The sequence below is a fragment of the Linepithema humile genome, chromosome 1 (assembly GCF_040581485.1).
Source record: "Linepithema humile isolate Giens D197 chromosome 1, Lhum_UNIL_v1.0, whole genome shotgun sequence".
NCBI classification, from domain to species: Eukaryota; Metazoa; Arthropoda; class Insecta; order Hymenoptera; family Formicidae; genus Linepithema; species Linepithema humile.
Window position 1 is genome coordinate 35,465,439 of NC_090128.1, and position 12,773 is coordinate 35,478,211.

The 12,773-nt window shown below is 39.3% G+C and overlaps 1 protein-coding gene across 2 annotated transcripts in view; it reads left to right on the plus strand.

The window, feature by feature from the left end:
* The window catches only part of LOC105672694 (facilitated trehalose transporter Tret1-2 homolog), a 71,898-nt gene that overhangs the window by 16,246 nt on the left and 42,879 nt on the right, over positions 1 to 12,773 (plus strand). The window lies entirely within an intron of this gene.

The window sequence follows — 12,773 nt, forward strand, 5'->3', positions numbered from 1 at the left end:
CAAAATAATGCCCAGCGTTTTGGTTGTTGTAGCATACCGCCGGAGGGTAAGCTCGGCACGTTAAACCTCCATCGTTGGAGGAAATTTGCAAACTCGCGAGGCCGACGTAATAAGCATGGCGAACCTGCATATAATATGTATATTATGCATGCTGGTTACTAATACATATGCCATATATACCGCGTGTCCCAAAACGCATTGTTATAGTTTAAAGAAGCTAATTCAAACTTTTTGCAATTTGCTTTTAATCTACTCTGTGGAGAATAATGTATCGCAAAGTGAACGATCGTTCACTAGCGAGTCTTTATTCAATTTCTTCAGGATGACACATCGCTCCCGGTAAAGTTTACAATCTAATTTATACATACATGCACGATGCTCCATATATCATCGCATAAACAAGCAATAGTTTGGACGTGATATTACTGGCACGAGCCTACGCAAGAAATATCGCGGTTTCCATGCGCCACGCGCGAGTCACGTAGGCGATAAACCTTCGGTCTACGTAGACTCAACATATGCGGGTATAAATTCACTCTTTATCTTTCATCGGGACCTTATGATAATCCGGTTTCAGCCTCAAATCGTGCCATTTTTATGGATCGAGTCAGGGTCGCCGTAAATCCTTATTTGATACGGACATTGCACAGAAAGAGACGAATAAAAGAAGACGTTCATTGTAAGTTAACTTACAATGAACGTCTTCTAATTAAAATTTTAAATCATTGAGAAATGAGAAATTAAAGTCCAAAATGTTCATTTCCTATTGTTAAAAAATATTTTTTTTTGGGAGACAGTAAAAAATTCTGTTCTGCTGTGTCGATGGCGGTCTTGAATCGAGTGCAGAATTAGAAAATCAAATTCATCGATATTCTCATTCATTTCTGATTCCAACCGCGCGTTTTAAGAACTCCTAAATCTTGTAGTATCCGCATTGAATAAACTGTCGAATGCATTTTTATGCCATCATACTTATTTATGGATGAATGCAAAAGAAGAGCAAAGATTTAATGCCGTGTGTCTGCGATGAATTGTTTCCCGAATGTGTTTTGCCGAACCGGGCGCTTTTCATCGCGATCACATGCGAATAACGTATATTCGATAGTCAATCTTGTCAGTCCAGATAACTATATATATTTCATGATTTTCGTTATACAAAGGAGACCTACGCGCGAACATACAGCAATTTATCATTGAAAGCGCTCTGGGACTGCTCGATCTTCGCGGATGCTATCGATCGACTGCGTCGTTGCTTGCTAACAGCATAATAGATATCCATGTTTGACGGGCCATGGGATGTAAACGCGACTCTAAATCGAATGGCTCATATTTTGCGTTTCGTGTTTCGAAACGAAAATATATATACAATATGCCGTCTGATAAAATATATTTGTTTTAGTTGTCATGAAAACGCGTAAATAAAATTTGGTTTAAATACCGAAGCAAAATATCTTTTATTTATATTGGAATTAAATTCACAGTTCTGTGGATTTTAGCTGACGAGTGTAAATGTGTCGTATTTACTTGTATGAAATTTTCATATAGTTGTATCGATATATATTTTATTATTGATACGGCTTGAAAAAGATTTTCCGGGCGAACTACGCGCCGTGTCTGCAATCAGTTTTTTTTACGCCTGTAGGATGCATTAAATGTTTCGCGATATCAGTCGTAGGTCGGTACTGGATTTATCTGTACAAAGGAATTCAAATCACGATGTGAGTGAGAAACCAACAAAATAGGTGCTCAACGGGGTTATCTGAAGGACCGAATCTCGTCGCGTTGCGTGAATCGAATCGTCGCGACTAAATTTTCGCCAACACTCGCGATAACGTCATTCGCTAAATTTTATTTTTTGATATAGTATTTCGTCATTGTATTTTTTATTCCACTTAAACGTACTGCTGTAGAAAAATAGTGAAATAATCTCGGGTTTTGTTGTGAACGGAATAAAAGGTATATTAAATGTTTGCGCACGGTAACACGAAGGATTCCCGTCCGTACACACACGGATAGATGGGATGCACACACACAGCTTCGCGCGTTTCGCGTCTGTGAGTTTCGAGCAATTACTTTCAGATAGAAATCACCGTTCGCCAATATGTATTTCTATGTCCGAGGTAATTCAATCGTGGAAACGCTCGATTGCATTGACGTCCGCCATGTCAGAAACAGTTTCGGTTTCTATTAAACCGAAGATATCTTACAGTTGCGCATCGATCTTTGTAAACGAAATTTAAACTCAATCGGCTCGGAATTGTTTCCCGATTGTTTTTGAATATGAGCGAATGAACGCTTGGGCAAAATGCTCGTTGTTAAGACTGCGAAACGCGCGCGATTAACAGCGAAATCGAAACAATGATCGATAACAGCGAATTTAATGAGTACAACGATGCAGTGCGGTGTTAAATTACACTGCTGATGTTGCGCGGGGAAAAATCGAGGCCAGTCAACAATCTTACTCACAAGTCAATTGGAGCCGGTATTTTAATGAAATTACCCGAGTTGAAATTTTTAGCTTAGATTAAACCTACAAGTTTTGTCGAATTTGGAGAACCAATGTAAGCTTTAATTCATACATATAGATATAACATTACATTGGCTATTGCCCTCCTTTGATATTAAAAATTGTTACTTATTGCCGTTTTTTCCATGTGGAAGCTCAAAAGAGTACCTACTGAGAACCTCTAAAAAGGCTCCAGGTTAGGTTCTATAAATATGTATTTCTAGAAAATAAATATTCAAAATTACTTAATAATCTATTATCTCATATACTCTACTTGCATTTAATGTATGGATCTTGATTTCAATAAACAATATATTAATTATTATAATTTGCTTAACTGTAAATAGGCTACTATAAGCAAATATTATATAAATAATATTCACTTATCTCTTACATATCTATCTGCAGTTAAGTAAATTACATAATTAATGTATTGCGCTTATTGAAATTAAGATATGCATTAAATACAAATAAAGTAAATGTGGTAATAGAATATTAAATAATTTTGAATTATAGGTCAAATATGTAATAAAATATTAAATAAAATTTTGAATTTCAATTGTTTTTTGTTTATTCGAATAAATTTTTAGTTATTTATAATACTAAATATAATAGAGTTGCACTTAATTTTTAAAAATATTTTTAACTATTTATTTGTTATTATTTATTTTATATTATAACATTTATTATATTAATCTGAAATAATAGAAATTGAACTCAATTATAGATTAAATATTAATATTTTTATTGCTAGAAATTTCGATAAGATTTGGAGATTCAAAAGAGGTAGGAGTTGTAAGAACGAAAATAAGAATTGTATATTTAATATCAATAAAAATAAGGGTTTTCTAGGACAACAAGATTAAAGAAAGGCCAAAAGAAGACATAACACTTTCAAGATAGAACTTGTAGGTCAAGGAACATTATTAGAGGCACAAATAACCATGTATGAGGTTTATAGTAGGTTTTAAATTTCGACTCGGGATAGATGAAAACTTTCTGCGAGATACTTCACGTAACTCGATTTTGCTGTGCCGCTCACGAACTATCATTCCGAATGTTCTTGATTAGTAAGACTTCGTTCTCGACGCGGTCGCAAGAGGCACTCGAATTTCGCAAGATCGTCGATCGCAGAACGGAATCCAGTTTGTACGACGCTCAGGTATCGCGGTGAGTCTTGCAAGGGATTTTCGAATATTTGATTCAATAATTTCGAAAGGGAATTGATCGCTCGCTTGCGGTATCGGATGCGATTGGATTTACTATTGTTCTCTAAATTGTTTGAGTGTACTCGATGAGAATCTCCGAGGGATTACAGCCTGCGGTTAGAGGCTCTAGAAGGAAGTTCGTGTACGTTGCATGCACTCAAAGTGGCATATTAACACCTTGCTGACTATCTGGCATGCATATTCCAAGCTCTGTGCTAACAAATACCTTTCCAAAGCAAATTCCCATAAATCGTCGAATCTCTCTACGGATGTATGTACATATTTACATTTATAGATCTCTAAATTATTGGTGTTAATTTCACTGATTCGTGGAGCCATAAAATACACCCAGTTTGATAAATTTACGTATTTATATAATTGGATTGAAATTAATAATTAATATTGATTCGAAAAGAGAACAGGAAAAAAGTTAAAAGTCAAAAGTGCGAACACTCAAAAAAATGATCTTGCAATAATAGCTAAAATTTTCTAGGTGTAAAAAATTAACTAAAACAGATAAATGATTAGCAACTGTTGTGATATTGCATATGTAATTACTTAATCAGTTTAGATGACAGAAACAGAATATATATCTGTATTGTTTGTGAACTTTAAAAAGAAAGTTTCTCTAAAGCGCCTATCTATATAAGATCAATCACGTGTTAGATCATGCAATGAATAACATTTAGCAATGGTACCTAAATTTTTCAGAAGTTATTGCTAGAACATTACTGCTATAAATTCTGTATGTGACAAACAATGTTTTCACAGATACGAAAAATAGCGATACATTCTTGTTGCGATATCTAGAAATCTAACTACATCAGCAAAATATTTTTTTGAGTGAATGTCGAGACGCAAAGGATATTACAAATTAAAGCAGAATTAAAAAAGTTATTTTTTGTAAAAGTTTTAATTTGTGATATCTATTTTTTCGCGCCTTGACATTTACGTTTTCGATTCACAGCCGCCCTTTTTCCGTTACTTTTTTATTTGTTAAGAACAATTATTTTTAATCTGTGAAAATTTATATCACAGTTCACAATCTGCATAAGATGAGATAATTATGTTAATGATTGCGAATGACGACTGATATCACATGCAATATTCACGAGAACATCTGAGTAACGAAACAATATGCTAAACTGCGCACGCTTGCGCACGTGAAATCTGCAATTTATCATTCTTGAGGCGGTATGCGCTCCGTATACGATTACGATCAAGCTGCTGAAGCAATGTCACACTATATTGTTGAAATGCTAATTTCGTAGATAGATCGTAGGTAGATCGCGCACACTTTCGTTCGGAAAACATTCTCGTTTTATTCTCGATACGAATATTCTGCTCGCATCCGTAATCCGACGCAACCGCATTAAACGATATCGCTGTCTCGCGCATTTCATCTCATGATTGATGAGGAAGCTACGAGAGAAATAAGCCGCGGACGAGAGCTCGCGCACGACTTTCGACCGTACGAGCGAGTTAATTTTGCACAAGTACTTTCCTGTCAAGCAGTTGTAGTAGCACGGTGTTGTGACCTATTAAAAGAGAGGCGATAAAAATAAAACGCAAGCATAATGTAATCGAAGCGCGGAGCGACAATAGTGTAGTTTTTTGCACTTTGCAATTCATCGCTGCAATAACTGTCACGATCGTGCGATAATTCGCGATAATCCAGCGGCGTGTTCGCGAGTGCATCGCCCCTAAGCGGTGAAATGATCGAAAATCACGCGCGAAGTTAATGACGATGAATGGCCTGTCCGTCCCAGATAAATTGGGAAAGACATTTAACGGATTTCGGCGCGTCCTCGGCACTTCAATCGGACATCTCGTACGCCCCGCGTCGAACATTCTCCGATAATTAGGACCGTGGGAATTCATTCCCAAGCATCCAGTCGTATAACTCGAGAGTCGAGTAATTAGTTCCCGACGGGTCGTTCCGCTACGGATGAAACTGTATCTCCCACGACGTTTCGTGCAGCTCCCTCCGTCGCCGATTGCAGAATTATGAGATGAAATTTGTACAGAGTGTCTCGCTGCTATCATCATCTCGCTGCGTTACGACGTTTTATCAGCGAACTTAATTTTGTTTGTTGAGCACGCTCTGCATCGAATTACTCTCATCGCCGGGGATCTTAAATTGAACGGAGCGCCGTAGAGTACGAGTCTCTCCATCCGCTCTTGCATAATACATGTAAATGCAGCGTCATCCTTGCCCTTTCAGCTCGGGGCACCGTTCCGTAATCTCGGTAGATGCAGCGCCCGTCGTGTCTTATAAAACGCAACGCGATATCAGCGGTGCTCGGTGTCTAGGATAACGTACTCGCGGCTCACAATGAAAATCGCGTGTAGATATGAGTAGCGCGAGCGTGTGTATCGCAAAAGTCATCCCGGTTGCGCTTTTCAGCCGCGCAGTTTAGCTGTAGAACGCGCTAGCCCGAACTTTTCTTAGGCGTCCTATTTGCGTCCCCCGGGAAAATTTTGTAAAGCAATCTTCTCTCCGTTATAATAGAATTCAATAGAATGACGTTAAAGCCCCATTCCGGTCTTGATGTTGCGCGAGCGTACTTCGATCGCGCCGGTCTGCGAGAAAACTTCATTTGGGAAGGAACAACATTGTCCCGGCTGGCCGCAAGGCTAACGCGCTTTGCAAAACAAATTCCCCTCTCGTTATCACAACAATACTGTCACGGCCATTAAACTGTGTCCCCGACGCATTGCGTCTACTAGAGAATCGTGTCGACATACGCGACACAACATGCTTCCGTATATCGGCTCACGTTTCCCCGACACATTTCCACCGAGAGACAATCCAGCCATGCGTCTTCTCGTATATCTGTGATTTAAATGTTTCCCTGGGAATACCGTCATGGTCGAGCCAACATTTGCCATGAATATATAAACCGCTTGAGAGTAACATGTTCCATTAAAAAAATACAATGTTGTTCAGTATTCTCAGTTAGAAAAAAAAACACAAAGGCAGAGTTACGATTCTCACTCATTCAATATTCTATTTATATATAAATATATATACAATATATATATAAATATATATATATTTACAATTTAGTGGGAAATTACATTTAATCGCGCATATAATTACTTCCCGGAAACTTAATTATAAAATCTATAATCTACTGTATCATTAAGAATCTATAATTACACCAAGAATTTCTTTGTCATTTGAGATATCATTAGTGATCATACTCGATTGAACGTTATAATTAATATCTCTTTTTTTTTTTTAACAGAATTGTACAAAATCGATGAAAATAATAGTTTGTACGTAGTTCCGCATCACGTCCGCATTTTTGTCCGCTTTAAGTGTAACCCGCTCTATAAATGTAATTAACGATATCGTAAAGCAAGTCTCAGCGAAATCGCGAGGCGTAAACAGACCACTCGAGGATTCGCCGGGATTTTCCTCTTGTTTGCAGCACCGAAGCTACTCGAAGTTCAACATCCACTGCCTGGAGCACCCGGTGCACCAGATGAGCTGCGGCTCGGCGGGCGTGCCGGTCGCCCGGCTGCGCCAGAACAGCGTGTTCGTGGGTTCGAGCACGTCGTTGCTGCCGACCAGCCAGGAGACGCCGAGGCGCGCCAAGAGCGCGTTCGATCTGCAGTCGCTGGTGCACGCGGAGGGCGCGGGGATGCAGAACGAGGACGAGGAACGCGACGGCGACACGCTGAGGACTCTCAGATCCATCGGCGAGTCGTCGCGTCTGCTGCAGCGCGAACGCCGTCAGAGCACCTATCACTTCGACCGGATGGACGTGCTGGCGCGACCGACGCAGCGCGAGCGCGGCATGAGCATCTGCCAATTTGACAGGACGGACGTTCCGACCAGGTCGTTGCAGAGGGACCGTGGCATGAGCATTTGCCACTTCGATCGGATGGACGTCCTGGCCAGGCCGCTGCAGCGGGATCGCGGCATGAGTATCTGCCACTTCGACCGGACGGATGTTCTAGCGAGGCCGCAGCGCGATCGCGGCAACAGCATCTGTCACTTCGACCGAACGGAGGTGCTGGCGAGACCGACGTTTCCGCCCGGCAAATGCCTGCTACGGGAGCGGCGCGTCAGCGTGTGCAATTTTATGGATAGAAGCGAGGAGCCGTTGGGCGGCAGAAGCTTCTTGCAGCGGAACAAGCGATTCAGCGTCAGCAACGTTGACAAAATCGAGACGCTGGGGAAATGCGTGTCGTCCAGAGACTTCCGCGGCAGCATCAGCAACATGGCGGAGAACAAGCAGGACAGCCTGACGAAGTGCGGCGCGATTAGGGAGAGGAACAACTCCGTGAGTCACCACTTCGATCGACCGTCTTGCAGCAAGACGCCCGACGTCGTGCTCGGATACAAAGCGACGTGCGTTTAATCGCGGATCCCTTCCGGGAAGTTTCGCCAGCACGCAGGAAACGGCGCCGTAACGTTCTCAACTATGGTCCAGGATTTCCTTCGGATGAAACTTCGGCTGTGAGACCCTTTGCCTCGATATTGATCTTTACTTCTTATATTCTTTCTTTTATGAATTTCTTAAAAGTACTGGTTTTAAGCGTCAGCAATCCTCTTATCGGAGATCTTTACGAAGGCTGCGATAACTATCGTCGTTCTATCACAGGACGTTAGAAGCATTCCTCGAGACGTCGTTTCGGGCTTGCTTCGCGTCTTGTCACAAATGAGGGAATCTCTGGTCGCAGTCAGAGAGACGTTTTCGCGTCTATTTCCTGCGCGCGTGAAATTAAACGCGTCGTACCTTTAAATGCGCGCCGGAAATTAGAGGCGCGTCTCGCGTCGCTGGCGACACGCAGCGAAAGCGCGAACGTTAAAAGGTGTTTTTTTTTTTTTTCGGTGGAACTTTTATTTTTTTTTCCTGCTTTCCTTTTATTTGCCGCGAGCTAAATGTAGTAACAAAACTATCCACCGCACCTTGATATGATTTGCTTCATGAATGATACATGACTGGTATTCCGATAAATTCGCGCCCGGGTAACGCGGTTAAATTTCTGTTCGTTGCACGACGACTTGTTAGCGGTACATTCGAGAATTTTAAGTCGAACAATGAAGCCGTAACACGCGGGGGAATATATCGTGAATGCAGATCGTGTCCGGTTTCCATAACGAGCAATAACGCGAGAAAGTGTGAAATATTACGATCGCGCGAACTAGACAGCGATTTTACAGAATACGACGTAGTTTGCCGGAATTTTTAATCACAATCTTCGACCACGAGCTTTGACGAGCGGAGTATAATTATTCCCGCGGAAGAGAAACCGAAGCTTTAAGATCCCCGATCTATTAACTCTCTTCTGCTATCTCTCTCTTTCTATATCTATCTATACTCTCGTAGATATAATTATAGACGGAAATTTTCTCCATTTTTCTCCCTCTTTCTCTCTCTCTCTCTTCTTTCTCCTCGAGACGCAATCCGTTCGCAGGAGCGAATCGTAGATATTACTCTATTCTTCGGAGACGAGGTCTCGTAGCACCTCCTCTTCTAAACGTACGTACGGGCTCTCGCAAATTGTCTGTACACGAAAAGCAGCGTAATTCGGTAGACGCCACGTCACCGGCATGCTCGATCGTTCGATCTGCAGAATCTGTCAACGCCATCGAGAATCAGCACGACGAAAGAACGACACACACACGCTCAGGGATTATTTAAAATCTTCATACTCGTCGGAGAATAGTTTGTCGCTCTAGCACGGAGTTCATCGAATGCGCGTTTAGTTTCCCATTACAATTAAATGTCGTTAACAGAGCCTATTAATTTAGCGGATATCGAATGCATAAGATATATCAAACGTATCGATTGATTTGTTAATTGAGCTTCGTAGCCATTTTGATGCGTGTGATATATGATACCCATTTGCGACCATACGTTTACGGTTAACGCGTAACAGTCATTAAAATTTCATTAAAGCGTAAATTGATCCTGATTTGATCCTGCTGCTCGGTTTCGCGGAAATGTCACGATTCTCTGTGCAGTTGATGTTATCGTAAAGTACAAAAGCGTTCAAAAATCCATATTATTCTAAAAGCCATCGTATGCAATAGAGGAACTAATAATACTGTCATATCCACGAATATCCGTTACGATATAACGAAAAATGATAAACCTATTTTGAATAACTGATAGATTTATGAGACGATGCATACATACATACATATGCGCGAACTAACGTCAGATATTTTCGGAGAGCCTACTATTTTTATCTGTCGGGGTGAGCAGTTCTTAACGACATTATCTAGTCCTAGTTCCTTCGACGCTGAGAGAACATATGATACATGGTCTTCGGTGCTCTAGACAGTTTTTAGCGAGATTAATAATCGTGTAAGTGTTTGTAGCGCGTGCGAAATTAAGGGGACGATCTCTCACTGAGAGCCACTGGTATATATTATCTTTTTACAATTTCTGAGAGCCCTCGCTAAAGGAGAGAGAGTCGCGAAAAAAGAAAAGTAAAAGATATTGCCAGACTCAACGTGGGCGTTTCTCAATTTATTAAAGACCTTTGTCTGCTTTCTGATACTTCAATTAAAACTGCAACGAAGTCAGCGTATAAGAGGAAAGAAAAAATAAACATGTTTAATTTTAAGTAGCATAAAGTGGTCTTTAATAAAGTAAGACATTACTTGAGAATCTCGTGCGCATTTATATAAGAGTGGGAATCTCTTTGTTGATAAATATCACATTATTTTTATCGGCGTACATCACATCGTACAAATGAGGGGCTCGGCTTAATGGCATATTAATTTATGGAGAAAATGGCATAATTACCTTAATTAATACGCCGTTGTGCCGATCAAATTGAATGAAATGATATCAGAATGATATAATAATAACATTGTATATGATGTTGTAAAATGAAATCCTATTTTTCGCGATCAGAACGCGCATTATCTCTATTATCGGAGTTTTATCGAGATATTACTAGCTTATTGGTGTCAGACCGAAATTCTTAACAACGGGACCTTCTAATTAGTCATTAACGAAACGTAGAATAATGAGATATATACATATGTAGTCATATACAGACCAAATATAAGCTTTAAATTTGAGACTATATACCTATATTATAGTAAAGACTATTCATAGACTATATGTTAATTTCGTGATTTCACGCGTTTCAATGCAACGTTCGTACTTAAAACTTTCGACGATTCAGACTGTTCTAATCAAAACTATTTAAAAATTCTAAGAGTACGTGTATTTTTCATAGATGTCTGATAAGTACTAAAGTGTACAACCTGTGTATGTATTTTGTTTGCGAAACGAAATGAGTTGCATTTACTTTTGAACACTCGTCCAACTTATAATCGCACATTTATTTCAAATATTTAGATTGCCAAACAATTTTAAATTACACATTCAACAATTTTAATTGCAGTAATTATGTATGTATTGTTGATAATTTACTATGGATGTTTTTTGAGATTTTTTCGAGAATTTCTTCAAAAATATCGGACGTTTGTATAATTAGTTTCTATTTATTTTTGTGTTCTTATATCCAAAGATTTTAAAATACAATATCAAAGCGCTAGTATGAGTGAGAATAATGTTAAGCTGTAGATGTGGTATGGATTCATCATAAGGATGGACTAAGAGCCTTGATTCATCAAGAGTGACCTGTAAAATGGATAAATAATTTGGCATTTATTATAGTTAATGCTAACAAATTATTTATTATTTTGTAATCTGTGTCTGGCACATTTATTTCATTTAACCATTATATTTTAAATCGTTCGTTGTATCGCGCAATTGTGAACAGAAAATTAATTAATATGTATTATACAATCTGTTTTAAACCGTGTTCGTTGCATTATATGATGGTAAACAAACAGCTCAGATTAATTAATTTGCTACCGTGTACATTGGCTCGCATTATTCCAGTTGTTTTCGCAATCGTGTAATTTTTAGATTATACGTAGGTTTATAGTAGATTATAGTTTTGTGAATGTGTTAATGGATGACTTTTTTTACAATAAATATTATTTGAAACAATATCGGAATAAAGGCTTTTAATCGAATGTTTAATTTCAAACTCGATACAGCGCAAAAAATATCTCTTGTATTCTTTTACTTTGACGATATTTAGTAAATATTTTACTAAAAACACATTACACATAAACATTTTACTGAAACACATTAAGAGATGTGTCATGGTTACTAATACATTAATGCCGTGGATTAACCTACTTTCATTGTTATATGTGTATCCAAGGGACGCGTAATGACACACCAGACAAAGGGTGTCCGTGCTTCCATTGAACCCCCGTGGAAAATTGCCCGGTGGCTACCGCTCGTTGCACGATAAAGTGCAGTAACGGCGAACAAAATGCGCGAACTTCACGAAGTCAGTGGTCCTTCCACTAGCCGGAAATTTCCGTAAAAGCCCTCAATTCCGAAATACCCTGGCAGACCGTAGACTGTAGCTTATCGTGTGTGATGATTATTAGACTCATTATTCTTAAACGTCTGGATTTTGAAGGGGACGAAGCAAGGACGCTATTGCATCCGCAGTGTTCTTATTCAATTTATCGAATTTTAGAATTCAAGTGAACTATTTTCAAACTTTTTGCTTAATTGCTTTACGCTACTTTTATCTATTAATTAATTAATTTCTTTAGCTTTGAAAATTAAAGCGTTTGTAGATTATTTATTTTAAACAATTATCATATTTTAGGTTTAGCGCGCGTCCAAATTGTCAATCTAAACACTGTCTCTTTACATTAGCCTTACCATGATATGTCGACATCGATCGGACGTTGACGCGTCGATTACCTTTACGATCACACTAAACTGTTTGAACGCGAAGGAAACAAGCGCCACGAACTGTTTAATACGACCTATCAATATTATCGACAAAATGTCAATACCTCCAAATGACGCATGCGACATGGTTGTTCTTCTATAGCTTCAATCCGTCATACTTTTTCTTGTTTCCTTGTAAAATATCCTTTTGGGGCAACATTGCACATGCCATGCGTGACAAACGGAACTATAGCCAGTGCATTTTCGCTGCCTGCGAAACGCTCGTTGCTTCCGCGCAATTCAACGATTATG